A 13,332-nucleotide genomic window follows, 5' to 3' on the forward strand; every position below is an offset into this window, starting at 1 on the left:
TTCATCCCCCCCCCCTCCTTCTCCCTCCCTCCATCCCTCCGCCCATCCCGGCTGTGTGCGCAAGCGTACCCCGCTCGCCCATCCCTGGGCTGGCTCCGGCATCCCGCACCGTTTCCCACCCCTGGACCCCCCCTTGCATCCTCCATGGTGAGTCTGCAGCGTGGGGGGGGGGTCCCCCTCTTCTTTGTGTCTGTCTCCCCCCTCCCCACGTCCGCGTCTCAGCTGCGAAGCGGGTGGGATTGAGCAAAAAAAAAAAGGGGGGGAGGCGAGGAAAAAACCTGGGAGCTTTTTTTTAGGGGGGGGCTGGAGGGGTTTGGGATGGGGGGGGCAGAACTTTGCAGTGCACAGGCACAGGGTTTGCATGGGGGGGGGTGAATTGGGGATGGGGGGATATGGATTGGGGAGGGGGGGTGCGAATTGGGGATGGGGGGAGCAAATTGGGGATGGGGGGAGCAAACTGGGGATGGGGGGAGCAAATTGGGGATGGGGGGAGCAAACTGGGGATGGGGGGGAGCAAACTGGGGATGGGGGAGAGCAAATTGGGAATGGGGGGAGCAAACTGGGGATGGGGGGGAGCAAATTGGGAATGGGGGGAGCAAACTGGGGATGGGGGGGACCCCTCCCCGTGTTAACTCAAGCTCAGACCCCACCAATGCCCCCACGCCGTCGGTGCCTCGGCGAGCGCGACGAGCTTTATTTCTGTATTTTGGGGGATTATCGTTAATCTTTTTTTTTTGCACTATTAATCTTTTTTTTCTAATTAACGTAATTAATCAGCGCCTGAGCGCTGCTGAGCTTCCCGAGGAGAGGCAAGCCCCCCGCTTTTGCGATGCCCTTCCGCCCGCTGCCACCCCAACCCCGGCACAACAAAACCCCCGCGTCTCGCCGGGAAAACCCGACCTCCGCCGTCGTTCCTCCCCACGGCCGCCCCTGAGGAAGGCGAACCCACCCCGAGACCCCCGGCGAGAGGCTTTCGGACACCTCCCGGTAGCATGCGGGGTTCTTCTTTCCATGGGTGAGATATTAAAATCCCTGAAACGCCGCTATAAGGAAGGGGGGAAAAAATCCTCCCGGAGGCCCCGGGGAGGGGAGGACGTGCCCCGCATGCGGCTCCGGCAGCGGGGCGGGCTGAGGGTGATTTATTGAGGAGCTTTGAGCTCGTGGGGGTTTGTTATTGCCCATCCTCTGACCAGTTAATGGTAGCTTGGTGTTGCCAAAGGGGTGAGGAGGGAGCGATCCTGGTGCTGCCGGGAGCGGGGTCTGGGTATCCTGGTGCAGGATGCTGGTAAATCCCGTCCCACCCCATCGTGTGCTCCTCTTCCTCCACGGGATGGGCTCATTCCCGGGTAGGGATGAGGATGCTTGTCCCGAGACAGCAGGAAAAAGGACCAGCTGGACTTTACCCCGTTGATTTTTTGACGTCGGGGCTTTCGCGATGGGGTTTGGTTGTTCTGGGGAGCGGAGAACAAAGGAAGATCTTCCTCCAAGGGGGTTTTTTTGGGGCTCCTCAGCTTGGGTGTCAGGCGTGGGACGCGGCGTTCCCCATCGGGTTAATTCTGATGCCCGGTGGGTTGGTGCCGGGCTGCTCGGCGACTCCGCTCCCCGTGTCTTAGCGAGATGAGTTAATTAACGTCTCGCCCCGGAGCTTTTGGGAAAGCCCTGCTCCATTTGCCTGTCCTCTCCGACTGCTCTCGGAGATGAAGGGGCTGGTGATGGAGCAGAGGGATTACGTGCCTGGGCACGTGTCTCCGTAGCACGTGCCGGATGCCAGCCTGGGAAGGGCAGAGGACTCGGAGGTGGACTCATCCCAGGAGATGCCACCTCCAGCTCCTGGCCTGCAGGCATGAGGTCTCCTCTTCCTGGCTCCTAACGACATATCCAACCTGTAATGAACTCCTAACATCATTATAAGCTATAGGATGGGATCAACAGGCTTTGCTGGACTCTCCTTAACCCCTGTGCTTAATTAGCTGCATCGTTAGAGGGCTGCTTGCTCCTCCAGCTCCGGGCAATGATTTAATAGCAACACAGTGACGCGCGGAATCCCACATGGGTACGGGCCGAGGGCTCTGCAAATGGAAATATAAGAGGAGGAACTGTCTGTCGACGCTAATTTTAAGGGGTATCCACCATGGAGATCTGTGAGGTCCAGAGTTGGGACCATGATGGTGACCTGATCCTCCCCGCATCCCACACCATCCCGCTCTCCCCATCCCAGATGGGGCTGATGCCCCTCGTCCAACACCGGCTTTGATTTTTGCTGTGAGAAAAGGAAATGATTTGACATTTTCACGCCGTTCTTCGCAACTTCTGGTTCTCTTTTTTTTTCTTTTTGAGGGTGTTTCTTCATCACCTCCCCTCTTGCTCTTGGGACACCGGTGGCTTCTCCCTCCTCCGCCTGCGATCCTCGTGTTTATTGTGCTTTTTCTAGGAAAATCCTGTGTCTTTTGGGGAGGGAAAAGAGGAAAAAAAACCACAAAACAAGCCCAGTTCTTGCTGGGGGCTTGGTCCCTTGCAGAGGACCACTCTAGGATGGCATCCTCTATGGGTTTGACCACCCATGAGTGCTGCTGGTCCCTGTCCCGTGGGCTCAGGGATGGCTGGGGGCTTGGTCCCTCGCAGAGGACCGCTCTAGGATGGTGTCCTCCATGGGTTTGACCACACATGGGTGCTGCTGGTCCCTGTCCCACGGGCTCAGGGATGGCTGGGGGCTTGGTCCCTTGTGGAGGACCACCCATGGTTCCCATGGCTCCCTCCTCTGCCTGCGATCCTCGTGTTTATTGTGCTTTTTCTAGGAAAATCCTGTGTCTTTTGGGGAGGAAAAGAGGAAAAAAACCACAAAACAAGCCCAGTTCTTGCTGGGGGCTTGGTCCCTTGCAGAGGACCACTCTAGGATGGCATCCTCCATGGGTCTGACCACCCATGGGTGCTGCTGGTCCCTGTCCCGTGGGCTCAGGGGTGGCTGGGGGCTTGGTCCGTCACAGAGGACCGCTGTAGGATGGCATCCTCCATGGGTTTGACCACCCATGGGTGCTGCTGGTCCCTGACCCATGGGCTCAGGGGTGGCTGAGGGCTTGGTCCCTCGCGGAGGACCACTCTAGGATGGCGTCCTCCATGGGTTTGACCACACATGGGTGCTGCTGGTCCCTGTCCCGTGGGCTCAGGGATGGCTGGGGGCTTGGTCCCTTGCGGAGGACCACCCATGGTTCCCATGGCTCCCTCCTCTGCCTGTGATCCTCGTGTTTATTGTGCTTTTTCTAGGAAAATCCTGTGTCTTTTGGGGAGGGAAAAGAGGAAAAAAACCACAAAACAAGCCCAGTTCTTGCTGGGGGCTTGGTCCCTTGCAGAGGACCACTCTAGGATGGCATCCTCTATGGGTTTGACCACCCATGAGTGCTGCTGGTCCCTGTCCCGTGGGCTCAGGGATGGCTGGGGGCTTGGTCCCTCGCAGAGGACCGCTCTAGGATGGTGTCCTCCATGGGTTTGACCACACATGGGTGCTGCTGGTCCCTGTCCCACGGGCTCAGGGATGGCTGGGGGCTTGGTCCCTTGTGGAGGACCACCCATGGTTCCCATGGCTCCCTCCTCTGCCTGCGATCCTCGTGTTTATTGTGCTTTTTCTAGGAAAATCCTGTGTCTTTTGGGGAGGAAAAGAGGAAAAAAACCACAAAACAAGCCCAGTTCTTGCTGGGGACTTGGTCCCTTGCAGAGGACCACTCTAGGATGGCATCCTCCATGGGTTTGACCACCCATGGGTGCTGCTGGTCCCTGTCCCGTGGGCTCAGGGATGGCTGGGGGCTTGGTCCGTCACAGAGGACCGCTGTAGGATGGCATCCTCCATGGGTTTGACCACCCATGGGTGCTGCTGGTCCCTGTCCCATGGGCTCAGGGATGGCTGGGGGCTTGGTCCCTCGCGGAGGACCACTCTAGGATGGCGTCCTCCATGGGTTTGACCACACATGGGTGCTGCTGGTCCCTGTCCCGTGGGCTCAGGGATGGCTGGGGGCTTGGTCCCTTGCGGAGGACCACCCATGGTTCCCATGGCTCCCTCCTCTGCCTGTGATCCTCGTGTTTATTGTGCTTTTTCTAGGAAAATCCTGTGTCTTTTGGGGAGGGAAAAGAGGAAAAAAAAACCACAAAACAAGCCCAGTTCTTGCTGGGGGCTTGGTCGCTTGCAGAGGACCGCTCTAGGATGGTGTCCTCCATGGGTTTGACCACCCATGGGTGCTGCTGGTCCCTGTCCCACGGGCTCAGGGATGGCTGGGGGCTTGGTCCCTCATGGAGGACCACTCTAGGATGGCGTCCTCCATGGGTTTGACCACACATGGGTGCTGCTGGTCCCTGTCCCACGGGCTCAGGGATGGCTGGGGGCTTGGTCCCTCGTGGAGGACCGCTGTAGGATGGCATCCTCCATGGGTTTGACCACCCATGGGTGCTGCTGGTCCCTGTCCCACGGGCTCTGGGATGGCTGGGGGCTTGGTCCCTCACGGAGGACCACTCTAGGATGGCGTCCTCCATGGGTTTGACCACACATGGGTGCTGCTGGTCCCTGTCCCGTGGGCTCAGGGATGGCTGGGGGCTTGGTCCCTCGCAGAGGACCGCTCTAGGATGGTGTCCTCCATGGGTTTGACCACCCATGGGTGCTGCTGGTCCCTGTTCCGTGGGCTCAGGGATGGCTGGGGGCTTGGTCCCTCGCAGAGGACCGCTGTAGGATGGCATCCTCCATGGGTTTGACCACCCATGGGTGCTGCTGGTCCCTGTTCCGTGGGCTCAGGGATGGCTGGGGGCTTGGTCCCTCATGGAGGACTGCTCTAGGATGGCGTCCTCCATGGGCTCTTTGATGGATGCTCCTGGGTTTCCTGAGCCACTCTCACTCCAGGACCCTTGCGGGTCTGGCGAGGGATGCTTGGAGGTGGGACAGAGCGGTCCCAGGGGATGGATGGTGCAGAGGTGCATCCTAACTCAAAGCAAGGCTGTCTTAAACAGCGCGGCGCCGGGGGAGGACTCTCCTCCCAACACCACGCCTTCAACATTCTATCAACAAATCTACGGAGACATTTCTCCTCTTCTTTGTATTTTTTTTTTTTGTGTGTTTTATTGCAAATCAGAATCAACCTAAATCACAAAGCTGCGGCCAGGTAGGACTGAGCGGGGAGCTGGCTTCTTCATTATTTGCAGGTTTAAAAATAGATCTGCTGAAGCTTGGTGGTTTATTTATTTATTTTTTAAAATTTTTATTTAAAAACCCTGGGTCTGCGTTGAGGCTTTAACCTGAGCTCACGCCGTTGGAATTCCCCGCTGTGCCTGGGAGAGGCTCCTTCGCCTCCGATCGCTTCCAGATGCTTCGGCTCTTCCCCTTTGCAAAATGTCTCCCCCGGCTTCGCCGAACTTTTCCCCGCTGGATTCCCCAGCAGGGCTGACTCAGCCCAGCCTCAGGTTTTTTTTTTTAATTTAACCACAGCGAGGTTGCAACTCGCCCCGTGGCCTTGCATAAGCCGGAGTCCCCCCGGGGTCGGATCCTGTGTCAGGTTTTGAGCCGCTTGCGACATTTCCATCGGGTGGTTTTGATATATTTCCTTTTAAAAAATAATATATATATATATGAGCTGGGGTGGAGTTTGGGGTTCAGGGTCCCTGCTGCATCCTCTACTCGTGCTGCTGACCAGGCAGAGCTTCCCTGAGCCCCAAAACAAGGGGAAACTGAGGCAGGAAAGCGCTGAGCAAGAGTTGAGGATGCCTTTAATACTTCGAACTTGCTGCTCTGAGGCTTTGCTGATGCTGTACGTGCGCTGCCAGCCGAGCATGGTAATAAAACACCCCTCTCTGGGTACTAAACCCCATCCTGGCAGCTCCGTGGCCATCGGGCTCGTTGATCCCCCCCCAGCGTTGGGTTTGTGGGGTTCATGGGGTGGGATTTTATGGTGTGAGGATGGATTTGGACCTGCCTGGGTTGGGAATGGAGGAGAGTGCCGGGGCATCGTGGGGCAAAATGGGGTGGGGAGTGAGGAATAAAGGGGGAAAATGCAGAGAGAGGGGATGGAAGGGGATAGGGAGGGTGTGGATGTGCGGAGGGTGTTGGAAAATCAAGAGGAGCAAAGGGCTTTAGGGGTTAAACATGATGCTGCCGGGTTGAAGCGGAGAACAAGGCACCTCGCCAAGGGCTGGGAAGTCCTGGGGCAGTCCCTGTGTGATAACCAGCGCCGCTACAAACCAAAAAAAATAGAAGAAAAAAACACACACACAAAAAAAATCATCACAAAGAACCGTCTGTTCGTGCACGTACGGGCTCAACAGGTTTCCCTCCGAGCCGGGTTCTGGGTACGGAGCTCTGGTATTTGGGGCGGCCAAGAGCTCCCTGTTTATACAACCCAAAAAAAGGCAATTTGTCCTCAAAAATCTCACCCCAGGCTCTTTTTTCCTGTGCCTCCCCCCGGCAAATTCGGCTTTACCAGCATCCTCGTGGTCCTTCAGCCGTGGAGCTGGGGCTTCCCAGGCCCCTTCGCTCCCTTAATTAACCAAAGTCGCTGCTTAATTCTGCCTGCATCGACTGAGTTCAATCGACAGATTATCTGAGTGATGCAAATACACATTTAAATCTTAATTCTTCATTCACCCGCCTCGCCTAAACGCGTGGGATGGCTGTAAAGCAACGGCTTCAAGCCTGGGGATGCTCTTTGCTGGAAAGCGCAGAGTTTTGCTAAGAAATAAACCCAAAATACGCTTTTTTTGGTGATGCTGAACGCCCCAGCTTGGAAACAGCGGCGATTTCTCCTGCTGATTTCTTCCTTTTTATGTTTTTTCTTTTTTATTCGGAGGGGTTTATCGTGGGAAGCTCGTCCTTAAATAGCGGTCGTTTATTTTTAGGGCTTGGGATAATCCGGCTTGGCTGGGGTAGCTTTGCTTTTCTTCCCATTCTCGGGGATTGAGTAGAAATAGATTTATTAAATTATTTTATTTGTACTAAAATGATTATTAAATCATTTTATTTTTACTAAAATAATTATTAAATTATTTTATTTTTACTATAATTATTTAATAAAGTATTAATTTAATTAAAAAAAAAACTAGTTGGGGGTTGAAGGATGAGGGTTGTGCTGGTGCTCATCCTCCAGGATGATGGGGTGAGGATTTTACCCCCCCCCCCAAAAAAAAAAAATCACATCCCACACCAAAATTACCCCTTTGGCTCTGCCGAAGGAAGCGGCTGGATTATCTCCTGCTAAATACCTCCCCAATGAATAAGCTCCTGATCCCGGGGGCGATAGGGCTGGAGGTGACGTGAGGGATGTGCCGGCTTTGGAAACACCTTGCTCACGCCAAGTAGAGACGGTTTTTTCTGAGGAGGAGGAGGAGGAGGATGAGCTCACCTGGATTTTATTCCCCTCCCAGCTCGGTTTTTCGCTCTCTCCCGCCTCGGGAGGTAATTTTAACCAAGGTAGACCTGGCACCAGGCGATGGAGCGCAGACGGACGGACGGACGGACGGCTGCCGTGCTTCAGGTCTGGCTGGTGGAAGGAGGAGAAGCACCATCTCCATCTCCCCCTCCTCTTCTTTTAACTCGAGGAGGAGATGATGGATGGATTTGGTCCCCTCTTGCCCGTGCCCCCCCTGGGGATGCTCCTGCTCTGGGGCTGAGCCCCTCACAGGACCCATCCTGGCTGGCTTTAATCTTTAATAGGGGAAGGGATGTGGCTGGTGGGCTTTTGTTTTCTTCTGCCCGAAGCCGTGAGCATCGGGGAGATGTTGGAGAAGGTGGGCAGAGCACGAGGTGTCTTTTCAAATTTGGAAATCGTTGTTTAAATGCAGCAGGCAGCCGGCAGGCAGGAGGGGAAACTGAGGCAAGCGTCGTAGCTGGGAGCTTGGAGAGGAAAAGGAGCAAAATTCTGCTTGTTTTGGGGTTTTTTTTTGCGAGCTTTGGGATACGGGACGTTCATTTCCTGCTGGGATCAGCTGCCAGATGGGTTGAGCCGCCTGCGGTGAGCGGAGACGGTGGTTCTCGACCTGGTGGATGCCTGAACTGTGATGGGTTTGGGTTTTTTTTCTGGACCTTGGGTTGGGAACAGCCGATTTCATCGGCTGATGGTGGAGGGAACCTCTTGGGAGGCTGGAAAACCATCCCGGGGAGACCGACCGGCAGCTCCAGTCGAGCTGGAAAGACCAGCTTCGGGCAAGACCTCTGATCCTCCCCGTGTGCTTTAAGGGATTGCAGGATCTCCTGTGGATCCAGGGCTGGGAGGATGCTGCAGGGAAGGAGGCATCTCCTTGCCCCCACCCCCAGGCAGCTCTGAGCATCCTCCTCATCATCTATATGCATCCAGGAGCTCCCCGGGGAGGGTTTAACCTCGTAGGGAATCCTATAATTCATGGCTTTAAATAATAATGTTCCTTGTTGGCAGCGATGTTGAGTGCTCCGGTGGACTCAGGGCTGCTGGTGTGGGAGGGGGAATTTTTTGGGCACTTGCAAAGCGGCCCCAAGTGCATCTGGTTTGGCTGTTGATTGCCCCAAACCCTCTGGTTTAATTGCTCCCCCCCAGCAAAGGGTGGGGGTGGGAGAAAGCAGAGCTGCTTTGGCTGGAGAGGGAAGATGTGGCACCAGGATGGAGACATCCCTCATCCTCCCAGGGCATCTCCCCAAGCCCCTGGGGTGAAGTACCCAGGGGGATGCTCGGTGGTTTTCTTCCCCATCCCTTACATGGGGAAGTACCCTCTTCGTTAAAATTAACGGGGTATTAAGAGTGAAGTGTCTCTCCCAGCTGGAGGAGATGCAGAGAGGTGAGGAAACCTCCTGCCCTTCAGAGCTTCCCCTTGGAAGCACCTTGGAGCACCGTGGTGGTCCTCTCCAGGCCACCCTTCCCCATCCTCACACCGAGATCGTTCCTCGGGTGGTTTTTTGGGGTGAGCCGTGACTCCCACCATCCCCCACCCATCCCAGCTGGCTCTGAGACAGCGATGGGCTCGCTCCACCTGGCCAGCTCGTTTTCCCCCTTCACCCCAGCCTGCTGCTCGTTAGCTGGGGTAATTAAGCTGGATGCAGAGCAGCTGACCCTGTAGAGAGGCTTTTCTTCAAGAGGCAGCGTGGCAGAAGGGTTTCTGTGTGCAGCAGCTTCTTGGTGGGGTTTTTCCCTCACTGAATCATAAGGATGTTACAGCGCAGGGTGAGGATTTGGGAAGTTTTGGGGGAAGAGATGCTGGAACTGTGGGGTTAAAGAGTATTGTCTGCGCGGGAAGGCAGGAGAGCTGCGGAGCACCCCAGGGTGAGCAGGGCTGCGTTCCCCCTTTCCCTGGGAAAGGGCATTGCTTGCTTCCCAAAAATCAGTGGATTGGGGAAGGGGCTTTCAGCTGAGGGGTGCTGGGGAAACCTGTGGCTGGGTGTGGGCTCTGAACCGCTGCGCCTCCTCCTTAACACCAGCCCAGAGCCCGGCCCCGGGCGCTGCCGGTGCTAGGGGAGGAGATGGGTGGCTTTGTAGACATCCTCTGTGACGTGTGATGAGCCGTTTGTGGGTCCCTTGGGGCTGGGTCCCCGTCGGTGCCGGGAGCTGCCTTGGGTGGGGGCTCCACAGGGACCCCGTGGGTCCTCCCAAGGTGGATGGCCCCTGGGCGAAGCGTCCCTCGGCGTGGGTTGCTGTAGCCCTAAGGATGTTCTCCCTTTTCCCTTTGCTAGGGGAAGAGAGGATGGCCTCGTAGATCCCACCGAGCTCCTGCCTGGACCCAGAGGACGGACCGTAAGTAGCCATAACCTCCTGCCACCTTCTGGCTGCCCCCATGGTGGAAAAGGTCTCCCTGAGACGAGCACCCTTCTCCTGGCACGGCTGATGGGGTTTAACGGGGCATCGGGGCGATGCCGGGGGTGCAAAGCGACGGAGACGGTTATTTTCTGGGTGTTTTCCTCGTGGGGGAGATGCGTGAGCGTGTAGGGGCAGGGGGGTGAATCCATCTGGGTCACCCCAGAGGTTTTGGGGCCGGAGGACTTGAGGGTGGGGTTACCGTGGGGGTTACGCTACCCCAGAACCAGCCTGTTCATCAGCACAAAACAGGAGGCGTGGAGGAAATGGTGAGGAAACCGCAGGGCTGCCGCGGCAGGGCGGGGGTTAAGGTGGCACTTGGAGCCTTCTGAGCCCCCAAAAAGGGGACCCACGTAGTCAAAAGCCACCTGCTTGTGGGATAACTCAGCCCTGGGGCTTGAGATCCCTTAATTTCCCACCCCGGAGAGCTGGGATTGAACCCGGGCGTTGCTCTCACCGTTGCCACCCGCATCCCTGGGCAGTCCCCGAGGATGGAGTAAACACGGCACCGAGGTGATGGTGGTGGCAAACGGGGACTGGCTGGGGTAGGGAGGAGGAGGGGGTGGCCGGACCCACGCTGGGGGCTCTTGGTGATGAAATTCCCCGGGTATAAAATCGTCCCTGGTAGGTGCCCACCCTCGTCTTGTCAGCTTGGGGTTGGCCTCAGCTCTCCTCCGGCAGCTTGGCTGTAACCTCTGGGTTATACTGAGCCATATCTGGCAAAAAACAGTCTTTATTTTATTTTTTTTTTAAATAGGAAAAGAGCAATTAAACCTATAAAATACAAATAATATATAATAATGTACTGAGGACGAGCCCTGTAGCTCCTTTGATGGCATGGGGTTACCCTGGAGGCATGGGGTTACCCTGGAGGCATGGGGTTACCCTGGAGACACATGGGGTTACCCTGGAGGCATGGGGTGCTGGGGTACACCCCCTCAGCCGGTGTTTTGGGGCTGTAGGAAGGGATTTGGGGTCCCATCCCTGTGTTTTTCCTGCTACAAAGCTTAAAAAGAAAACAGCGGGAGAGGGGAGGATGACGGCAGCGCCGGCCTGGATCGGGTTTGAGCGTCGTGGACGGGCAGGAGCAACCCGGGTTTATTCTGGGAACGTGCCACCGTGGAAATACTCGTCCTACCTGAGCTTGTTTGCTGTTGTCACCTCTAAAATTGCACCCTCGTCACGGGTAAATGTTTTGTTAAGGCTCACATGCCAACGTGGGGGGGTGTTTTCTTTTTATTCTCCCTATCATAAATCTCTGGACGGTTACTGTGTGCTTGGGATACCACAGGCTAAGGAAACAACTGCTGCCTCTCCTATTAAGAGGCAATTAAGATTCCTTTGAAGTGACTCGAAGGGCTCTTAAAATAGGATAAATGGGGAGGGATGGGCAGCACTGGCTCTCTGTGCCCTTAGTGGGGTGATGTCCGGGCTCCAACTCGATTGATTTTTTGCGGTGCTGCATCCTACTGACCTCCTGCATCCCCCCCGACCTGCTGCGCTCGTGCTTTTGCAATTGCTCTGTTCTCTGATGAGTGCAAGCAGCCCTGCCAGCATCCTCAGTGCCCCCCAGCATCCCCATCCCACCGCAGTGCATCCCCTGTCCCCCCCGAGCATCCCTATCCCACCCCAGCATGTCCCCGGTCCCCCCCCAGCATCCCCATCCAACCGCAGTGCGTCCCCAGTGCCCCCCCAGCATCCACAGCACATCCCCAGTCCCCCCCAGCATCCCCATCCCACTGCAGCATGTCCCCAGTGCCCCCTCCAGCATCCCTGGTCCCCACCAGCATCCCCATCCCACTGCGGTGCATCCCCAGTGCCCCCACCAGCATCCTCATCCCACTGCAGCACATCCCCCATGTCCCCCCCCCAGCATCCCCACCCCACTGCAGTGCATCCCCAGTGCCCCCCAGCATCCCCACCCCACTGCAGTGCATCCCCAGTGCCCCCCAGCATCCCCACCCCACTGCAGTGCATCCCCAGTGCCCCCCAGCATCCCCATCCCACTGCAGCACATCCCCAGTCCCCTCCAGTGTCCCCGGTCCCCCCCAGCATCCCCATCCCACCGCAGCATGTCCCCAGTCCCCCCAGCATCCCCATCCCACCCCAGCACCCCTTGCAGGGGGATCAGCTCCAGACCCCGCTGCCTTCTGGACTCGTCACACCGGTCGTTTGCAATCCCACGAGGGTTTTTTTTTTTCCCCGCCGTTGAGTGTCGATTTTTCCTTGGAATAAAAAACCCTCGAGCACCCGGAGCTCGCAGCAGCCGGGGCGAGGAGGCTTTGGGGTGCCAGGCTGAGGATTTGGGAACCTTTGATGCTTTGCCAAGCCCAGGCAGCACCTCGAATTAGCCGGATCCTTCCCCCGAAGGATCCCCCCCGGCCGCCTCCCAGCGCGCGTTCAGGCTCCGGCACGCGGTGGTTTTGCCGAGGCAGGATGGGGCCGAGCCGGTGCGGGGGGTAAGGTGGCATCTGCCAGGTTCCTGCGGCAATCCCAGCCCTACCGCGTGGTGGAAACCCGGGGGATGGGGGCTTGGAAGGTCCCGGGGCTGTAAACTGCTTCCTTGGGGGGTCGGTTTGGGTTGGTTGGCCTCAAAGTAGAGTGTAGGATCCATCCTGATGGTTCCTGGAGGTTCAGGAGAGATGGTCTGGCTGGGGTCTGGGCTGTCCTGGGTGTCGGGGGTGAATCCCTAGGGGTTGTTGGTGCATCCCTTGGGTGTGATCCCTTCAAATCCAGCTCTGCTCTGAAAATAAATGCGTGTTTTTTTGGGGATGAACCATCAGAGATGCTCATTCTCCGCCGAGCATCCTTCTCGCCCAGGGAGGCTGGACCAGGCAGCTCCGTGGACGTGTGGGATGGGCTGGTGGGAGCACGGGAGATGTGTCCTTGCTTTGTTTTCCCAACCTGTGGAAACATAAAAGCACCACGAGCTTTTGCGGGCTCCCCTGGAGCCGTTGGGGCCTCGGGGGAGATGGAGATGGAGGGATGGGCTCCTCTGAGGTCACCTGCACAGTAGGAGGGTCCGTCCCCGAGGTTGTTACTGGCATCTCCCAGGGGTTTTCACTTGGACGTGGTGAAATTGGGAGGGGAAACGGTGCTCTGGATCTGAAGGAGATGGGGAAACTGGGCGCGGAGCTTGGCAGCACCCCGGGGCTGGGGCTTTCCTGTAGGGCCGGGCTGGGGAAGGGGCGAGCTGGGGCGGTGGGGGGGCTTTGAAGTTATTTTATGCAGCGATAACGTTCAGCCTGGGGGTGCTTTGGAGGTGCCGTGCTCAGACATCAAAGAGGGGGCTTTGATGGATGCTTCTTCCAAGCGTGGGGGGCTGAATCCACCTGGGACTTTCCCCCCAGGCTCCAGGGCTTGGCGAGGGAGGTGATGTCCTGGACTGAACCCAGAGGGGGATGCCATGGTGGGGTATCAGGGGGACGTTGGGATGAGGGATGCTGTGTTGGGGGACCAGGGAGATGCTGTGGTGGGACCAGGGGGGCTTTTTTGGTCGCTTCTTCCAAGCGTGGGGGGCCGAATCCTCCTGGGACTTTCCCCCAGAGCT

The sequence above is a fragment of the Nyctibius grandis genome, chromosome 25 (assembly GCF_013368605.1).
Source record: "Nyctibius grandis isolate bNycGra1 chromosome 25, bNycGra1.pri, whole genome shotgun sequence".
Lineage (NCBI taxonomy): Eukaryota > Metazoa > Chordata > Aves > Nyctibiiformes > Nyctibiidae > Nyctibius > Nyctibius grandis.